This window comes from Elgaria multicarinata, chromosome 4 (genome assembly GCF_023053635.1).
Source record: "Elgaria multicarinata webbii isolate HBS135686 ecotype San Diego chromosome 4, rElgMul1.1.pri, whole genome shotgun sequence".
NCBI classification, from domain to species: domain Eukaryota; kingdom Metazoa; phylum Chordata; class Lepidosauria; order Squamata; family Anguidae; genus Elgaria; species Elgaria multicarinata.
In genome coordinates this window covers 34,696,877-34,716,104 of record NC_086174.1, presented here as the reverse complement: position 1 = coordinate 34,716,104, position 19,228 = coordinate 34,696,877, and the positions used below count along the sequence as shown (strand labels likewise).

The 19,228-nt window shown below is 40.3% G+C and overlaps 1 protein-coding gene across 9 annotated transcripts in view; it reads left to right on the top strand.

The window, feature by feature from the left end:
- Nucleotides 1-19,228, top strand: part of ESRRG (estrogen related receptor gamma) — a 541,458-nt gene that overhangs the window by 23,843 nt on the left and 498,387 nt on the right. For 2 of the 9 annotated variants that reach the window (XM_063124055.1, XM_063124051.1), the window contains exon 1: nucleotides 12,838-12,989. The exons of 5 other annotated variants lie outside the window; for them this stretch is intronic. The gene's annotated coding sequence lies outside the window, so the exon portion shown is untranslated. Of the gene's footprint in view, nucleotides 1-12,836; nucleotides 12,990-13,836; nucleotides 13,905-19,228 lie in introns of those variants that run through there. 2 more of the 9 variants (XM_063124064.1, XM_063124062.1) reach the window with 2 other exon arrangements.

The following is a 19,228-nucleotide window of genomic DNA, read 5'->3' as shown; positions in this document are numbered from 1 at the left end:
CATACTATAGTGTAAATATACCAATAACATCTATACAGAGAAGGGCTTGATGGTTCTCACTGCATGCTGAATTCATTTTTTGGCAGCACAAGCTAATATGTTCTCAGGTAGCAAGGCTCGGAAAGACATCTGTTTAACACCATGGAGAGCCAGTGTAAGTCAGAATAGACAAGACTGGGCTAGATGGACTGATAAGCTTCATATATTCACCAAACCTAAGATGTGTTTATGTAGGCAGCCTACCATGTCTCAGATTTTTATAGGAGATAATGCTAACACTGGAGAGGCCTTGCTATCCCATGGATCTCATTTTCCACAGCGATAAAACAATGCAAATCTCTGTGACACAGGGATTTCTTTCAGTACTCATGTGTAACTCCCACTGGATTTGGTTATGTTTTGAGTATTCATACACTCCTTGGTATGAATACAGTGATTCTTCTTCTTCTTTAGAGTATAGCATATTTTGACTTTAAAAAACAACAACAACACACACCCTACAATCTAAGGCTTTTAGGAGTGCTACACATTGATATTGCCAATGTGTTCTCTTAAATGATCACCCACCCATTTTAATGCACTAAATATATGCATAATCTTTTTTCTGTATAGAGAATAAACTATTTTGTTATGCTGTTAGCATCCATTCCAAAAGCACTTCTCTCACTGATTTATTTATTTATTTAAAATGTCTGTATCCTGCCCTATATCACTAGGATCTCAGGGCGGTGTATAGACAAAATCATACAATATAAAACAATAAATATACACAGCTAAAAACAAATTAAACGAGATGGGTCTTACACCATAGTTGGAGCCGGGCCAAGACATTTTGCTGCCCAAGGAGGAGCTGCAACTGATGCCCCATTCCCCATCGCACCACATCTCCAATCAATATTCAGCAAAGTTATTTTGGCACCTGAGGAAGAAAATCCTACAAGCACCTCTGCCCCTCCCTGGCAGTAAAAATGCAACAGTAGTACATTAAATAACTAACCATTTGCTACTCTTTCATGATGACTGCCAAAATTAGTGGCTTGTAGTGGCCACCTCACTCTAACGATAGGACCAGCCCTGACCATTGTTCATGGATACTCTTCAGCATCAGTTGGCTCCAATTTCTAGGGCTTTCTGAGTGAAAGACAAATTAGGGTGCAAATATCTACTGCTTTGCTTGCTGGAGACTTGTAAATTACTCCCAACTTAAACTCAAATGGTGCAAAACTCCAGCTGTTTCCAGCAACTCAGGATTATTCTTACATATGTTTGTAGGACAGATTTTATTAATTAAATAAAGATTAATGCATTGGGAGTGTTCACATGTCACAGTAAACCAGGGTTTACTGTTTATGAGCAGCATAAACGCTGTCTGATTGTTCCTGATGTAAGTAGGAGTGGTTAAACCAACTGTGGACCGTGGTTTGTTTAGCATGTTGAGAACCAGGAATTCTGGCTTGTCTCTCCCCTGACAAGCCAGAAAAATAACCCAAGAAGAAACTGGATTATTTCTCTGGTTTGGTGGATTGAGGTCCTGGTTTTCCTAGCTTCCACATCATGCTAAACAAACCATTGACAGAAGGTCTGTGGTTTGTTTAGCACCTTGTCACTTATAGCAGGAGCGATTGGGCAGCTGCTTGTAAATAACAAGACAGGGTTCTCCTAGAACTATGGATGATCAGGCATGGCAAACTATGTCATTGTCTCTTACTCCAGTTGGTGAGAGAGTTGTTTTTTTAAAAAAAAAATGTTAATAAGTGTGGCAAACTGGTCTGTCTTAGCAATATAGAACTGCCCATGTGTGATTGTTGGGTAAACTCTGGATTGTTTAACCCCTTAACTACCCAGCGTTCTGGGTTTGGACAACAATGGGGTGCTCCTGGATTGTTGATTAAAAGTGGGAGCAACAAGTGCATGGAAAGCAGTAAGCTCTCTTGCTACTGCTTGGCTCCAACAATCCATTAAACAACCCAGGAATTGTTCTTACTTGCAAAGTGGGTCATACAATACTTTCACTGGAACATCAGTAGGCTGGCCTTGTCCATTCTTTTGTTCTTCTGAGGGTTGAGCTGTCACTGTAGCAGAAGCATAAACTTTCCCCCAAACATAGTGGGCTCTTATGAAATGAACATAAATGGACCCAAAAGACTGCATTTGCATTTCAAATCTTAGTACATCTCCTCTATGCCCATACTCAAACACTTCTGAGTGATTCCTTCCTGCTCCTGCTGTGGTGGCTAGATTTATAAAGGCTAATTCCTGTGTGTGCTGCTAGACACTAACTAGTAATGATTAGGAAAATATTAAGGACTTTGCAAAGTCCCAAGCAAGGCAGCTGCTTCAGAATCAGGCATAGTACAGTTGCTAATGGGAAGTCTGATGATTAGCAGTCTGGAAACAATCCTCAGGCAGAGTGGTCTGCTGATCAGCTGGCTCATGGGTCAGCTGAGTGGAAAGAGGAGCTGAGGAACTGAAACAGGAGTAAGCCTGGAGCCCTTTCCGTGATGCCACACATAGTGCTGATTACTGCTATAGTTTATATGACCAGGAATAAAGTTGTTCTGGATCATGGATGAAGCAGTAACTCTCCCAAGCTTGGAGAAAGTTTGACATCAACTGCGTAAAAAGAGTGCCTTTAATCTTCATTCCTTCAACTTAAGTTGATATGCCTAATGTACGTGTGTGTTTTCTTCTCCACATTCTATATGCTGCCCTCTGGCCCATTTATTATCAGGAAGAACTAGCTCAGTTCTAGTTTCTAGTGACTCTGACAGCACCTTCATTTTGGGCAAATGTATAATTGCCATAAAAATCTGTGTCATAAAACAAGTCAGCATGCTTTCAGTAAACTTTCTGCTGTGTTTTAAAGCATAGGGAGATGTTTTCCTGTTTAAACTGAGTCATACTTTCATTTTGGTAATGTTCCCATAAAACAGTGGTGCTGTGTGATCTGTATTCAGATCCCACTCACACCCATTTTTACACGGGCAGTATTGCTCTGATTTCTCTCCAGCTTGTAATACTGTAAGTCAATCAGAATCATATCTCATACTCATAAAACACTATACCCCTTGTGGCCTTATTCTGTAAATCATTTTGTTGAAGTCTATCAGAAATTCCTCACTGAGGCAATATTATTCATTTCTGGCCAATGCTTCACTTAGATACTGCAGCTTATAATGGAATAGTGTGCAAATTATAAACTGAGCATATATTTTTAAACCAACCAATGTATCTGATGTCTTAAAAAAAAACTTTCAGTTAAATCTACTAGGCAATATTCCAAAAAATAAACACTGATTTTGTGAACAAGGTTTGTGCTGGAAAAACAGCTGGGGAAACAAACAATTGTCACTTGTTGATCCCTGATCAGAAAAATACCAAATATTTTCCCTGCAAAACCACTTCAAGGTGGGACTGGGGAGTATTGTATCAGCACTTAATGTCCAACCTCTTAAAATGGCCAACAAACAAATTCTGTTGCTACAAATATCACTACTTCGCACCTCTAGCCTGACAATTGGTGAGGATGAGCAGCATCCATTAGGAGTGTAAATGAACTGAAAGCTGCAACAAACTGCATATGTTCCAATTTTGAAATTAATGTTAGACATTCTCCTATTTAAATAAAAATTCAGGAGTAGCAAACTGTACGATTGAGCGAACCTATTATACATCAGCCTTTCCCAACCTGGGTTCCTCCATATGTGGCCTACAGCTCACCTTCCTGATCACTGGCCATGCTGGCTGGGGCTGATAGAAATTGTAGGCCAAAACTTCCAGAGGGACCCAGGCTGAGCAAGGCTACATAAGCAATAAGGGAATGGAATCGAGAAAAAAGTTAATTACTACTTTTAAGGCCTCACTCTACCAGTGTAGTGTTCAAAGGATTATCAGGACCAACAAAACACTAAGGGTAATTCTTCAAATGGACTTCGTTTTATTTCATACTAATATAAAATCCATCTCTCTTCTGTCAGTAATGTGAACTGAAACTGTATTAGAAAATACAGGTTTTTATCCAAAGATCCCTATGCACAAGCACTTCCATGTGTGCGGGCAGTGAGGTGGGGAGAAGCACTCATTTTCTGCTGCATTACATCACACACCACTCCAGAGTATCTTGTTCTGGAACTGCTTTTGGGGGAGTACTAGGGGACACAGCGTGTGTGTGTGACCTTCTTCATGTGTACATGAAAGTACTTTCTACAAGGAGATCTTTGGGTCAAGGCCATGAATTAGAAATCTTCCAAATGTTTTATTATTTTTTCTTGCATTTATATTCCGCCTCACCTCAAGGAATTTAGGATGGTATAAATGGTTTCACACATTCCAGTTTTATCTGCATAATAATTTTATAAGGTAGGTCAGGCTGAGGGACAGTGGACTGGTTTGTATGATAACTGCAGTTCAGTGTGGCTTATTTAAGCCACAGTGGATTGCAGCATGTGCTGGTGGCTATTTTGAATATCCATAATAGCAGGCAGTTGCCATAGCTTATTGTGAAATCCGAACCCAGCAAGGATGGGTTGTTGGCCACAGTGGCTCATATTTTATCACAGATTCTTCAGATAACTAAATAAAACAATTCTCTTCCAGATACTTTTTAGCATTCTTTTCATCTCAAAACCAGGGGCTCTAGCTCATTAGTAGAGACCATGCTTTGCATGCATAAGGTTTAACCCCAGAATTTCCAGGTAGGGCTAGGAAAGAATGTAAGCCTATGCGGCAGGGTCTTGCTATTTTATTGTTTTACTCTGTACAGCACCATGTACATTGATGACGCTAAATAAATAAATAAATAAAAAAATCTGGACAGCTGCTACCAATCAGTATCAACAGTATTGGACTAGGTAGATTGACTGTCTGACTCAGCCTCCGATGTTCCTAAGGTTTCTTTTCCTTACTTATAAATCATGTTTAGGGAAGAAGTTACACTGGCCTACATCAGTCTGTGTTTGTTTTTCTGGTTTTATTTATGATTAAGAATCAGTGTTTTGTGAATAAAACTAAGATAGGATATTTATTTTAATTAATTCAATCAGCTTGACCATTACAAAAAAACCCACAACAAAACAAAAACCCAATGGCTTTTAAAATATGTGTGACTTGGGCTCCATGTGCTTGTGAGTCTGTGGAGAAATGCCCAACCCCACTTTCAGCTTGCCTGACCATGGGGGTGGGTAGGGTGATGCAGGTATTGTGAGGGGGGGGGAGATGCTGCTCAAGCCCCAGCATTGGTAGAGCGTAGTGCTGCCACCAGCCAGAGGAGGGGCTGGTGGAGCGATATTGGCCTTCGGGGCCCTCCTCCCAGCTTCTTGGATGTGCGGCTCCCTCCCTGTATGCAGTGTGGGGGTTCAACTGGTCGCTCTTTTGAGGGCTGAGCAGGATTTTTTGGCACACAGTCCAATTGCTCCGCTGTACAGCTTTTTGCCTGCTTCACACTGTAAGTGGGGTGGGAGCATCGTAGGGTTTTTGGTGGATTTTCATTTAGTTCAATTGCTCACATTCCCATAGGTAGACTGGTGTGGACAGGCTACGCTTGTCTAGATTGGGATGGTGCTCATTCTGTGGCATTGTTAGTGGTGACAGGTGATGCCTGAGGCCTTCTGCTGAAGCTTTAGTGGCCCCAGTGAAGGGATAAGTATTGCCTATGGGGTTATCTCCCCCTGCACACCCGGTGTTTTGCAGTCTGGGCATGTGATAGGGGATTTTATTTATTTATTAAATGTACATCCCACCCTTTTTCTTCCTTAAGGAATCATTGTGTCCCATGTAAATGATTCCAGTTCACACAAAACTATAACTACACCACTGTGTGCATAAGTGAGCTGTAAGATAAATGAGCTATAAGACAGCTTTAAGATTTTGACATTGCCATCACATGTGTGAACTGGCCCTAATTTTTTTTCATCACTTTCTTATTTCTGTGTTCAAGCTCTACAATCATTGGCCAGAGAACTGCTATAAATGCAGCCAAAGTCTTACACGTATCCAGCCGGACTTTTTACATTTTTTTCTTGGAGCTCCAGATGATCGTACCATAAAAGAAAATGTTCCAAACTTAACTTTCAAAATCCGGCAGCATGGGAGATGCTGAGTATTTGGAAACATGTTCAAAGCCCCACTGGGCTAGCTGACCTATTTATATAGTTCTTTTGATTATGCCTTTTGGCTGGGATCTTCAGTATATTTGCTCATGAGTAACTAACTAAATACATAGGTTTGCAAGTTGTAAACATATTGTTTTTTCCATTAATTTGTTGAGCCTTGCATATAATTCTATACAGGCAGATAGCATTTGAAATATCTTTAGTTAAATATTTCAGCAGTTATTTGCTGGCTAATTGCTGTCAAATTGTAAGACTTGGCATTCCTTTCAGTATGTTCAGCACACTCACGCTATCTACATGCATATAACATGACTTATAAATATGTACTTTCTCTCTTTCTAGTGAATAGTATTATGCACAGTATGTAGATTATGCAGATAAGTTGCTTTTATCTTGGAAGTACAAGTGGAGTTCTTTGAAGACAACCCTGCAAAATGAAATTTGAAACAGCATATATATATATACTTAGTCTGGGCAAATTGCCTTCAGTGGAAACTTATTGCCACATTGTTGCCAAATTGAACGCTAAATAGATTCATCTATAATAATATATAAATATTTTATCATTACTTTCACAGATAAATTATTTTGAACCATGAAAAATATTTGGAAAAATGAAACATATTCTAAATAAGTACAGATTAGATGTATTTATAAGCCATTATAAAGATAGCTCGTTTAAAAGGAAGATTATTTATTCTGTTTTAAAAATACTTGTATTTTTTAGGCTGCAATCTAAATGCACTTACTAGTGAGCAAGCCCTATCGTACTGTGAATCATTGTGACTCACTTCTGAGTAAACATGCATAGGATTTCACTGCATGTTTTCTTACATCTGATTTGTTCTCTATTAGGTGAACCCTAACAATTTTGAATTTTTTCACTGTGCCATAAGGATATTTTTTAGGTGAACACTGTTCCTGATGTGGAAATATTGGCTGCAGTTAGAGGCCTGTAGAATTCTGTCTGTATGGATGATCATGTTGATAAAAGAAGCTGTCGTGGTTTCTCTGCCCCCCCCCCCCCGGTGCATGCTGCGTGCACGACTGTCATTTGCATAATTCCCACGATGCAATGTGCGTTGGAGTGTGTATTGCAAATCTTGGGTTGTAGGGTGAGTACAAAGCCACCTCTGCCATACTACATGCCAGGTTTGGATGACACGCCAACCCATGCTGCATAGCGGGGAATTATGCAAACGATTGTTGTACATGGTATCTGTGGGGGCTCGGGGGGGGGGGAGTCACAATGCCTTATTTTACCGATGTGATTGTCCAAACCCAGTCAATATATTTAACTGTACGATCAAGACTGAAAAATTAAAGGACATTTTGATGCTGCATCTACATGGTTCTATTAGAAATCAGGATGTTCTAAAATGAGAAGAACCTACTGCTATATGGAGTGATTGTGTTCTGCAATAAATACGGTAGTTTCTTGCAATCCAGTGACCAGCATCACCACTGTAGTAGTGGTTATTTTGAAGTGCAGGTGCTTGTCATGACAATCCCCATAGCTATATTCCGAAGAAGAGTCCAAAAATGTAGAGAGCTGTGCTGATCTGTTATCAACAAATCAGTTCTAGCATATTCATCTCCACTAGGAGCAGGTCTTTAAGAACGTTAATAGGTCTTAATTACCCATCCAAGACCAAACCACCCCAAAATATTTTGAATTACAACAAGGATAATTCACAACAATATATTGTTGCTGGGAAAATACATTTCCCCTCCATAGCTACTGGGAAGATTGCTCAGAAGTAACAAGGAAGCCTGAGGGGTGTGAGTATGGCAGGCAGGGGACATCATCGTCCCAGCTAATTAAGAAGAGGGCCTTTTCAGTGGTGCCCCCCAAATTATGGAATGAGCTCCCTGACAAGGCTTGCCTGGCACCAACATTGCTATCTTTTTGGCACCATATTTAAAAACAGATTGCTGTTTTTAATCTTTGAAATTTCTGTATATGTGTTTTTAATGTTCACTATTTTTAACTTTTGTAAACTGCCCAGAGAGCTTCGGCTATGGGGCAGTATATAAATGTAATTAATAAATAAGTTTCAGAACTTCAACCCTGTGAGCCCAGGCTCCACTACAACACTGATCACTGCTGACCCTCCATAGCATACACACTGGATTGTGTGAAAATACCTTGACTGAGGTGTCCTATTTGTTATAAGAGAAAATTGCTACCAATGCTCAGGATGGATTTCTTATTCTTTTTGTTTCTCAGATAAGACTTAGCAAGTCTGAAATGAGCATTTGGCACTCAAATGACTGGGCTGGAGAGCACACATCACAATTGTCATGGGGATGACATCAAAAATGGTCTCCTTGAAGTGACTGATCTGATTCCTTGCAGTAATGTATAAAAGCACTTACTCCATGGAGTTCTGCCATCACTTTACAAGACACCATGACCTTGATTCGTATTTGTGGTGGTTATCATGGAGGGAAATGGAGATGGAGACCCATAGCATGATGGAAGAGCACCACAGAATAGGTTTTTTTATATGTTATAGCTGGGAAGAAGATCAGTTTTTGGTGATAGTCCTGTGGCACTTATAATGTGTGTTTCAGTGCAGCCCTTTTGACAATATGTTATATAGTGGATGCACCATATGTTCCTGCTGAGAGTCAGTGGAGTGGAGTGGTTTTATAGTGTTGGAGGAGAATGGGGGGACCAGGTTCACATCCTCACTCAGCCATGAAGTTAGCTTGGGCCAATCACTGTTCTCTCAGCCTAACATGTTTCATATAGTTGTTCTGAATATAAGATAGGGAAAGGGAGAACCTGAGGTACATTTAGCTCCTTGGAGGAATCAGAAGGTATTGTTGGAGGACTTCCATGTCCTTTGGCAAATGAGGACCCGTGGTATTTCATCTTGTTCCCCATGTTTTTAAACATCTACTTTATTTATTTATTTCTATTATCTGGACCACATTTTGGTTGGGGGTTATGCAAGGTTTTGGCACACGTTACACAAAGTTTTGGCACAGGTAACAATTAGAGGTTTGGAGTGTGAGTATACTGATGATACCACATTGGCACACAGCTCTACCTCTGTTTTCCACATGCAAATCCCAGGGAGGCTCTGGAACATTTGAACATCAGTCTGGGTATGGTTTTGGGATGGATAAAGGCAAACAAGCTAAAGCTTAATTCAGACAAGACAGAAGTGCTATGGATAGGGAAACAGGTTGTTTTGGGTAGAAGGGTGCACCCAGTTGTGAATGAGGTTGCAAGCCTCCTGAAGAAGCAAGTTTGGGATGTTTTTAGGAATTTTAAGGATGTTTTAATAACGTATACTATGTTTTTAATTCAGTTGTATGTATTTTATACTTATTGTTGTTCCCTGCCTCGATCCAAACGGAGAGGTGGGTAAGAAATAATAACAATAAATAACAACAACAACAACAACAACAACAGTTTGACAGTTCTTCTCAACTTGGCACTGTCTATCAAAACACAGGTGGCAGTAGTGAGGCTGTTACCAGCTTAGAGTAGTTCGTCAGCTACAAACCCGGCACCAGAAAAGGCTGACCTGATTATTGTAATATGCTCAAAGTCAGGCTGCCTTTAAAGATGACCCAGAAACTTCAGTTGGTAAGAATGCAGGCACTCATGTGCTTTTTGGAGCAAGATGATTTGAAGATATTACACTAATTTTGTACTAGTTGCACTAGGTACTGGTGCATTTCTGGTCCCAATTCAAAGTACTAGTTTTGGCCTTTAAAATCCTAAATCAGGGGTGGGCATCTGCAGGAGGTCTGGAGACCATTTTGCCTCCCAAACCTCCCTCGTGGGCTGCTGCAATCCATGGGGTGTCCCCCAAAATAAAAAAGAATTTGCAACTCTGTAGTGCTAAAACTACAATGTTTCTCCCCCAAACCCCACTTTTTTGCTACTTCCAAATTAAGTGGTGCAGCGGTGGCCACATGTAGCCTCTGGGCCACATATAACCCACCTCTGCCTTAAAGGGTTTGGGGCAAGATTATTTGAAGGAACACTTATGCCCATATGAACTTGCCCGTGCTTTTAAGAAGGACCCTACTAATTAGCCCACCTTTATGATCAGTTATACTGGCAAACCTTAGGAAGAGTGATCCATACCTTATGAAACTCTTCCAAGACATGTGCTGTTGGTTCCCTTAATTTCAGTATTTAAAAAGGCTTTCAAAACTCACCTATTTCAAATAGCTTTTTAATTCATGTGTTTTATCAACCATGCTACTGTTTTATTGATATTTTATTGTTGTTGCTCTGGAAATGTTTTAATAGATTTAATAGTGTCTGAATTATGTTTTAATGTATTGTTATTTTGTAGGGTTTTTTTATTTTAACATTTTATTTTATTATATTGTATTTTTACTTGTATTTTGTTTGTCACCTTGGATGAACTTGGTGTTATACATATTTAAATAATTTGGTATGATGAATGCCCTTATGAATGCCCAGATGTTTCTGACTTTAAATCACTACTCATTACACTTTATCTTCCAAAACTACAAAAGTATGTGTTGATTCAAAGAAGGAAGCTGCCTTATACTGAGTCAGACCACTGGTCCATCTAGCTCATTCTTGTCTATACCATCCTCCCCCAACCTGGTGGCCTTCAACGCCAATCAATTGCAGCCAGCATGGCTAATGGTCAGGAATTCTGGGATTTGTAGTCCAAGTTTGGTGAATGTGGTCTATACTGACTGGCAGCAGTTCTCAGGGTTTCAGACAGGTATCCTTCTCAGCCCTACCTGGAGATGCCAGAGATTGAACCTGGAGCCTTTTGCGTACAAATAATGTCTTCTACTACTGAGTCCCAGCCCTTTTCTACATACTTTTTGACAAGACTTAATCTGGTCATTGTCCCAAAATTTGGCAGTCCATGATGGCTTTACCATGTCATTACTGTATCAAAATAGTCCTGCAGTTGGGACTTACTCAGAAGGCAAAATGTAAAACAAAATATAAAACAAAATAAATGTAGAACACACATGATAAGGGTGTTGTTGTTGTTTTTTGGTGTAAACAACAGACATATAGTTCTCGCCACAAGTTTAAACAACAGCTTTCATTGTGGTAGGAAAAACTGGGGAGAAAATAAAAGCAAAAATTCTGCTATGCACAGACAAATCTTTGCACATGCCTGATGGAACCTACTAGACCAGGGCTAGTGGGAACCTCTTTCAGGCCAAGGGCCAAATTCCATTTTGGAGAACCTCTGAGGGGCTCAATTGCAGCTGCCAGCAATGCCAAAAGGGGTGCAGTTGAAGGCAAAGGGGGCTGGCCCGAAATTTAAAAAACACAAAAAAGCCAGGATACTGTAGCTTAAAGCTCGTACTGCCAGTAACTAAGTCTTAGGAGAGGCATTTCAACCTTTTAGAATAGGGGGAAGTCTGCACACAGACTGGGAAAACACCAAATAATGGGTGGTTATAGTGGAAAGGGTTTGGCCATCTAGGGAATCCTGGAGGGAGGGCTGGATTGGGAGCAGAGGAGGGTCCCCGGCTCAGACCTGGGTTCTTTGGTGCATAGTACTGAGTGGATGTGGTCCAAAGAACCATGGCGGATTTTGCACCAATTCTGCAACTGATCACAACATTATATAAACAAATAAGATTTGCTCACATCATTAAAACATTCTCACAATCCTCTGTTGAGGTGATATTTGCTATTGTACTTTGAAGCACTGATTCTGGCTGTTCTAGATACAATATTTCTGTGGCAGTGTACGGTGAATAAATCCACTAGGTTCCAGATTTATAATGCATCTCTGGTTCTTTAATTCAATTATTGTAGTAACTATTTAAATATTTGACGTAACAAGAGCAGTTTCAAGTAATCTCTTATTACATATTGAAATTGCTGGAGCTGGGTGAAAAATTAAAAATGCACGCTCCAAATTGGGGTTTCCCTTTTGTCAAGGCATAGGGATATTATGGATTTCGTAATGAAAATACACCAGACAAACATTCAAGGTGGTTAGTTGAATGGGGAAAGAGCAAAAAGGAAAATCACTGGGATCTGGCAGGATCCATTCTCTGGATATGGGTGTTTTGATTACATTTTGAATGGGAGAGGTGGAAATGGTAGAATATGGATGGGATCTCTTACATAAACGCTGGTGGATTGCTTGCACAAATCGACAGAGACTGGCATTATCCATATTTTTTCAAAGGACGTGATTTGTCCCACCCCCACCGCTCCCCAGCCCCTTTAAGAACAGCAGCAAAGAAACAACACACGCATTCACACAGGCAAGCAGGCAGGCAAGCAGAATCAAATCAATGCAAATACAACCGAGCAGGCAGCTAATGATCACCATGATTACGCATAGAGGGTCTTTGGGTAATTTTTAAAATATATATTAAAAATATGCATGCAAGAAAAGTGCACATACCGAATAATGATCTCAGGGAGAAGGGAGGGGGGAGAACCCTGGCAGCTTCCCCCTTCTCCTGCCAAGTTATCATTGAGAAAACAGACAGGCAGAGTGACGTCCTGGGTCAGACTGAGTGCGGATCGACTCTACCAAGGAAACAGGGAGGCCCGTGCATCCTTCGGGTGCCCACCGCCGCTTTCTCCCCCTCGCAACCCGCTTCGCCTGGTGCGGAGCAGCCGTTCACATGGACCCCGTGCCGCGGGGAACCTCGTTGATCCCCGGGCAAGTGCTTGAGGAGGTGGCCTCAGGCTCCCTTGGACAGGCATCTCCCCCCCTTCTCCGGCTGAGGTCGCGGAAGCCCAGTTAAAGGAGGCGTGTGTAAAGATTTTGCAATGTCCCTGCATGGTGTTGTAGACTTTCCTAGCAAAGAAACCGGCTTCGGCTTCTTTACAATCCCCGGCGACTCACCTGATTAACCCGCCTGCAGTTCTGCCCTGACCAGGTAAACCGAGTCCAGACCTTATATCATCATGTACATCTGGAAACTAACATTGCATCTGGGGCATTTTTCCCTTTCTTTTTTCTTTCTTTTTAAATTGGAGAGACGAGAAGCTGATAGAAGCTCTGTTACACTCCCCCCCCTTCCATCTTCAGACCTCGTTCAATTTGACTTGCTTAAGAGTCAGTTCCTTTTCATAGAAATCACACGGTCAAATCAGCCAACCAGGCGTTATTGATTTCTCTCCCCCCGCTGAGCTCTTTGCCATTTTTTTTTAAAGGATAGCGTAGTTTTTCTTTTTCTTTTTGTGTGCGTGTGTGTACGCTGACAGATTCGATTCCCGCAGGTTTTGTCCTGTTTCTGCCCTCTTCAACCTTTCCTTTCCCTCTCTTGTAAAGAGGATTGATTCATTAAAAAATAAAAATAAAAAAGATTAGTGGAGCGGGCCAGGGTTCAAGCAGCCAAAAACAGGGGGTGGGTCCCCGGCTTTCAGAGATGGTGGGGGTGAATTAAAAATACTGTGCAGGGGTAAGGAGAGGGGTGTTGGCAAGGTTGGAGTGGGAGGACTTGACTTTAATGATGTTGCTAGTTTGCCTGCAATCGTAGTTGTGTTTATTATTATTTGCTGCTGCCGCCGCCGCCCGGAGTGCATGCGTGTGTATATATGTGCGTATGCGCGCCTGTCCCACCTCTCCTAGATTCCCTTTCAAGGAGCTCAGAAGTTCCGCACTCCTTCTCCAGCTTTGCCAATCGGCTGCTACCTTTGCTGCCTCGCCTCCTGGATTGCCAAGGGCAGCGAGATCCGTCCGAGGGAACTCGGCAGATGATATACGAAAAGCTCCGTGTGGCGCGAGAGACCCGGTGAAAGAGACGTTAGCGCCTTCCCCACCTCCCCTCTCCTTCCTTAAAGCACTTTCTGTGAGTGATTTACAAGAGCCAAATAGGCCTGCCTGCCTGCCAGTTAAGCGCTAAGAGAAAGATGATCATTTGCTATCTATGTATCTGTCCTCTATCTAATATCCTTCCTTCTGCTCTTTAATATGGTTTTGCTCCATGGTGCTGCTTGTCTTGAGGTTCTTGTCCTATGTAAGCAGTTAAGTCCCATTTAGTGCAATTTACTTCTGAGTAAACATGAACTGGGATGCACTCGAGAGAATAAGCCCATTAGAAGTGGGACTTACTTCCAAGTAAATATAGGATTTCAGCAGCCCAAAAGCAAGCTTGCTCTGTTTGTGCACATTCATACGTGCACACACACACACAAGCGCTGTTCACAGGTAAGAGTGACTGGCATGTGGCTTGCACCTTTCCTTCCTCCAGAATCAAGTTTAGTGCCGCATGGTGAGCAATTATATTCCAAAAGTTGTGGCAGTAGGTACATTGATGTAGTGGCCACACTGGATTCCCCCAGGTACTCCCCTTGTACCAATTTGGGGAGCACCTGGCTGCCCTAAATCTGAGAAGTGGAAGAAGAGCAGAACAGCTAAATCTCTAGGGAGCAGGATAATTTGCTACTTGGCAGGATGCTTCTGCAGGTTTTAGAGGTCATGCATCTTCGGTTGTGTTCTGGTGGGATGATCATGATGTATTTATAAAGGGCCATCGATGTATGTTGTACTTTACAGAATAATTTAAGCCAAAAAGCAAGGTTCTTGTCCTGAGAAGGTTGTGTACATGTGATAAAACTCTTTGTCTGAGATATGAGTTGGAGATGTAAGCACATATACTTCTGCGGGCTGCTTCACATTGTATGCTTTTCCTGCACAAAAAATACTTCTTTGTTCAAAGGAGTTTGAAATCTGCATGTAGAAGGGCATATGACAGATTATGCATGTGTATATTTTTCTGTGTGAGTGTATCTTGTATACAATTAGTATACATGTGCAGTCAACATATACAACCATCCACATGTGGATTTCTTACACTGAAGGGGGAAAGTGTAAAACAAACAAACCCACATTTTAAATTACCTTCATGTGCAGCACATGAAGTGGTCCTGTGTGTGTAAAGGAGAACACCTTCTGTTTGTGGGTGTTGGGGACAAGGAATCTGGACATTTGTGCTTCTGGATCCTGATTCCTGAGCAATCTGTAAAGGAGATCTTAGAAGCAGGGTATCTCCTGTGTTTTTTTTTTTTTTTTTTACAGCTAGCTAAATGGCTGCATATGAAAACATACTTGGGAAGTTGCCAGTGGATTGGTGCATTTCCCCCCAAAGGCTAAAGGAAAAAGAAGGAAGACAGGAAAAGAGGTGTATGGGAGTCAGGGGCCTGCTCACACAGTGAATTTTTTCCCTCCTCAACCATGCAATTATAAATCTTATAAAACAATCTTCTAAGTTAAACTTGAAAATTTGGAAAGTACAAGCGCATGGGCGCAGCAGGGAAATTTGAATGTGCTCCAGGTTTGAGTCACCATAGAGGTAAAGTGTCTATCAGGGATGTAACTTGCGCTATAATAGGGAGGTTTGGAAGGTAAAGAAGGCAATTAGTTGGAAGATTTGGGGCATGCAGTCATTTCACATGAAGAAGTGTGAAGATGACCTCATAGAGTGTTGCCTTCTTTCCAGTTAAATGTATGTAACTTAGTGTCTCACAGGGTAAATACTGCAATTCTGTGCACACTTACTTGGGAGCAAGCAAAGAAAATCAAGTAAAAGTGTATTGTGTGAGCAATTAGGGCCAAGTCTAACATTGAACAGAATAACTTAACCCTGCTTCTAATAATGAAATATCTGAAGTGGGAGTGTTTTGTTTTAAATTCTGAACCACTAGTTCAGCTGTTAAATTAAAAAAACAAAAAAAATGTAAACATTAAAGTGATCCACATATTTGCATTCCTCGCTTCTGTGTAATGTCTGAATCAGAACTTCAAGCATGCCCACAACACAATTCAATTTGAACAGGCTTTGACCCTTTGGACTTGGAATGAGCATAGAACTTGTATGTAGTTTGTCATGTTTGACCTTCTATGCAAGTGCTGAAGGTCATGGCCATTTGTGGCTTGCCATGGCATTTTCATATAGTGATAAATGTGGGAAGAAGATTGTCACATATGGTAATTTATGCTAATTCATACATGTTAATTCCATGTAGGAATCTGTAATCTGTCGACTGCATAGTACATTGTTTATAGGAATGCAAGTAACATTATTATTATAAGGGGCTTTATATATAAAATATTCTATAGATGGATTTTGGTAATTTGATGCTTACTATATTCAATATCAAAATAAGCAGATAGTTTAGCTACATTAAGTGTATGCACTACCATATTCCATTCTGCAGCATGTTCCCAAAATTAAAAGGTTACCATCTAGAGTATTCTATCTGCATCGTGATCCTTGCGCCTCTTATTATTGCGTCAGTATTTCAATATTAAGTGATCTTAAAGATATTTCATCTTTCATTTTGAACCCAGAATTTGAATCAGCATTAGAATGTCAGTGCTGTAAGATAAGGCATAGCAAACTAAGTAGACAGCTGAAGGGCTCCTGGTGAAGGTGTTGCTGAGAAGGATATCTTGGTCTGTTCTCAGTAACCTTGTTTACAGGGACATTTCTTTGCAACCAGAAATTCAGCAAGAGGCTGCCTAGACTAATGTCTCAGTGTTTGAAATTGACTGTGAGTGTCTTTTTCTTTATGAACATTACCTATGCCTTTACAGAATACTTATGCAAAACTTTTCTGGAAGGGGTGTGTGTGTGTTCATGGCTATATTTGTATTCATGTAGAACAGAAGAAGAAAGGGGATCATCAGATCTGATAATGTTTTTTCAATATGCCAACTACAATTCATTTGATTTTTAAAATCTCCTGGGTTTTAAGTGTATATTCTTGATGACTAACTTAGTCTGTTAGGGCTAAAGGTGAAGAAAGTATGTACGTTATTAACCAGGTAAATTGATGTGAGATATTTAAATTAAAATGTGTTTAAGATTATACTTTAAAAATGCATGAATGTGATCAGTCTTTAATGCCAGAAGATACATTTTGAAATGTTTCTAAAATATTTCTAAATAATAAACATGATCTGTAATGGTCATACATTTTATACAGTATTTTATGGCTTTAAATTAGCTATATTGCAAAGTGAGCTTTCGGCTCTATATAACTGTATTAAGTCATACTTTTCAATTATTTTATGGCTAATTTCAAGAAGGCCAGTATGGTCTTTCCTAGGCATATCTGAACACATATCTATGGAACAGTGATTGCCAGTTGTTAGTGGGCAGTTTTGTTATAGATTAGGATTTAATTTTAAGTTATTAAGGTGCATGCAAGACAAAATCCAAAGGAAATAGCCTCAGTCCTATGAAACAATAAGGGTTACCGCAATGAAACTTACCTAATGCAATTTAAAATCCATTCACTAAGAAACCTTGACAGTATCTGCCTTCCAGGTAGAACACATTTGGAAACAATATATCTCCATTTAAATGCAGATCTACAGTTTTCTCCAGGGGGCAGTTGGAGAATCTTTCGACTGAACTGCTGGTACTTGAAAAACTAACTGAAGATTTTCCCATGAACAAGGGACCATTTCAAGTCAGCTGTTTGAATAATGATTATAATTTTTTCCCTAATATTGTAGTTTTATATTGATTTAAAATGCCTTTTGAAAAACCAGACTGAAGGGAAACTGTTTTTTAAAACAACAACAACACACCTCAAAGCAGTTTTTACCCTTATTTTAGGGGTGCAGATGGGGTGCTAAGGATATGTTATAACTCTGACAAGTAAGTTCCTTGTTTTTACACTGCCATGATGTTTGCATGTGAATCCCCCCTCCCCCCATCAAATGGTTAGGGAAGACTTCCTTTGATTTTGACCTAGATTCCGTCTGATTATTCCTATATAGTGAGTACCTGGTAATTTCCCACTGTGAAAATAGTTGAACAACTGTTGATGCCATCTAGCAGAGCTGCATGGACAATAGGGGTATGGTGCACATGCAATTTAACTCCATCACTCCTTGACGATTTCATTATGAGAGCAGTGTGAAAATGGGTGCCCTGCTAACATGAGATGTGTGTGTGGAAGGGGGAGCACAAGGCAAAGGGCATCTCATTCAAATATTTCATTTGTTTTAATTCAAGTGGTTTTGTGTTATTCACACTTAGGGTTCAAATAATGTCAGTGTTTCATATAAAGAAACCAGCAGAATATGTTAGGTTGAGTGGACTGTGACTGCTGCATGTTTGTAATTTCATATTTTACTTGTGTTGGCTTTAAACAGGGTTACCTCTACTGGATTAGTAGCTGGAATAATGTTTGAAATTTCTAAGCACCAGCATTCAATTTTACATACCATTCCTTTACGGGACTGAGAGAATATTTCAAAATCATGGATAATTGCAGCAAAACTCTAGATGTTCAGGCCACCAAGTGTTTCAGATTTCTTGGCCACACCCAAATCTCAACTCAAAATGGCTTCAGGTGCCATCTAGCTTATCACATGTAAAAATTCCCCCTGCCCACTCCCCTGACCAGTATTACTCTCATGAAACTTTAAAAGGCTTTTGAAAGCCAGTATGCAAAAGAACTTTTGAGAGGGTAATTAACCCACAAATTGATGAAATCTAGCAAGAGTGAGTGAACAGTTGTAAATTCTGCTTTCAGTTAATAACCTATGATCTTGCATTAAATTCTGGGTTGTTTAACCCCTAAATAACCCAGAATTCACTCTATCAACCTACAAATCGTGTCATCATAGATTGTTAATTGAAAGGGGAAGTAATGAGCATGCTGGAGGAAGTGCCGTCGCTTGCTTCAGCTTGTGCTTGGCAATTTGTGGGTCGATTAACCTATGTTTGTGTGTTATATGTGATTCAGGTCTGTGTTGTAGTGGATAGAATATAGAAAATGACTTGGAGAGACCTTAGCTTAAATCCCCAAACGTTCATGTAGTGACCTTGGGTGAATTCATCCTGGATAACCTTGGAGCATTAATTTATTCTACATGGGAAAACACAGCTGTTAACCCACTTCAGATTTCCCTTGTCTCATTGTTCACATTACCTTTCTATTAAAATGTCCACAACTTTCAAGACTCAATAACAAAATACTTGTTTAAAAAAAACAAAGGAAGGAAGAAGATGCTGATCCTCCTCCAAAATTTCTACAAACACTTTGTAATTTTGATTGAAAGTGAATTCTAAGCACATTGCTTGATGCGGCCTTGCTTTTGGTCCCGTATTTGACAGTGACTTGGTTCACATGATCAATATGAGCCGCAGTGACT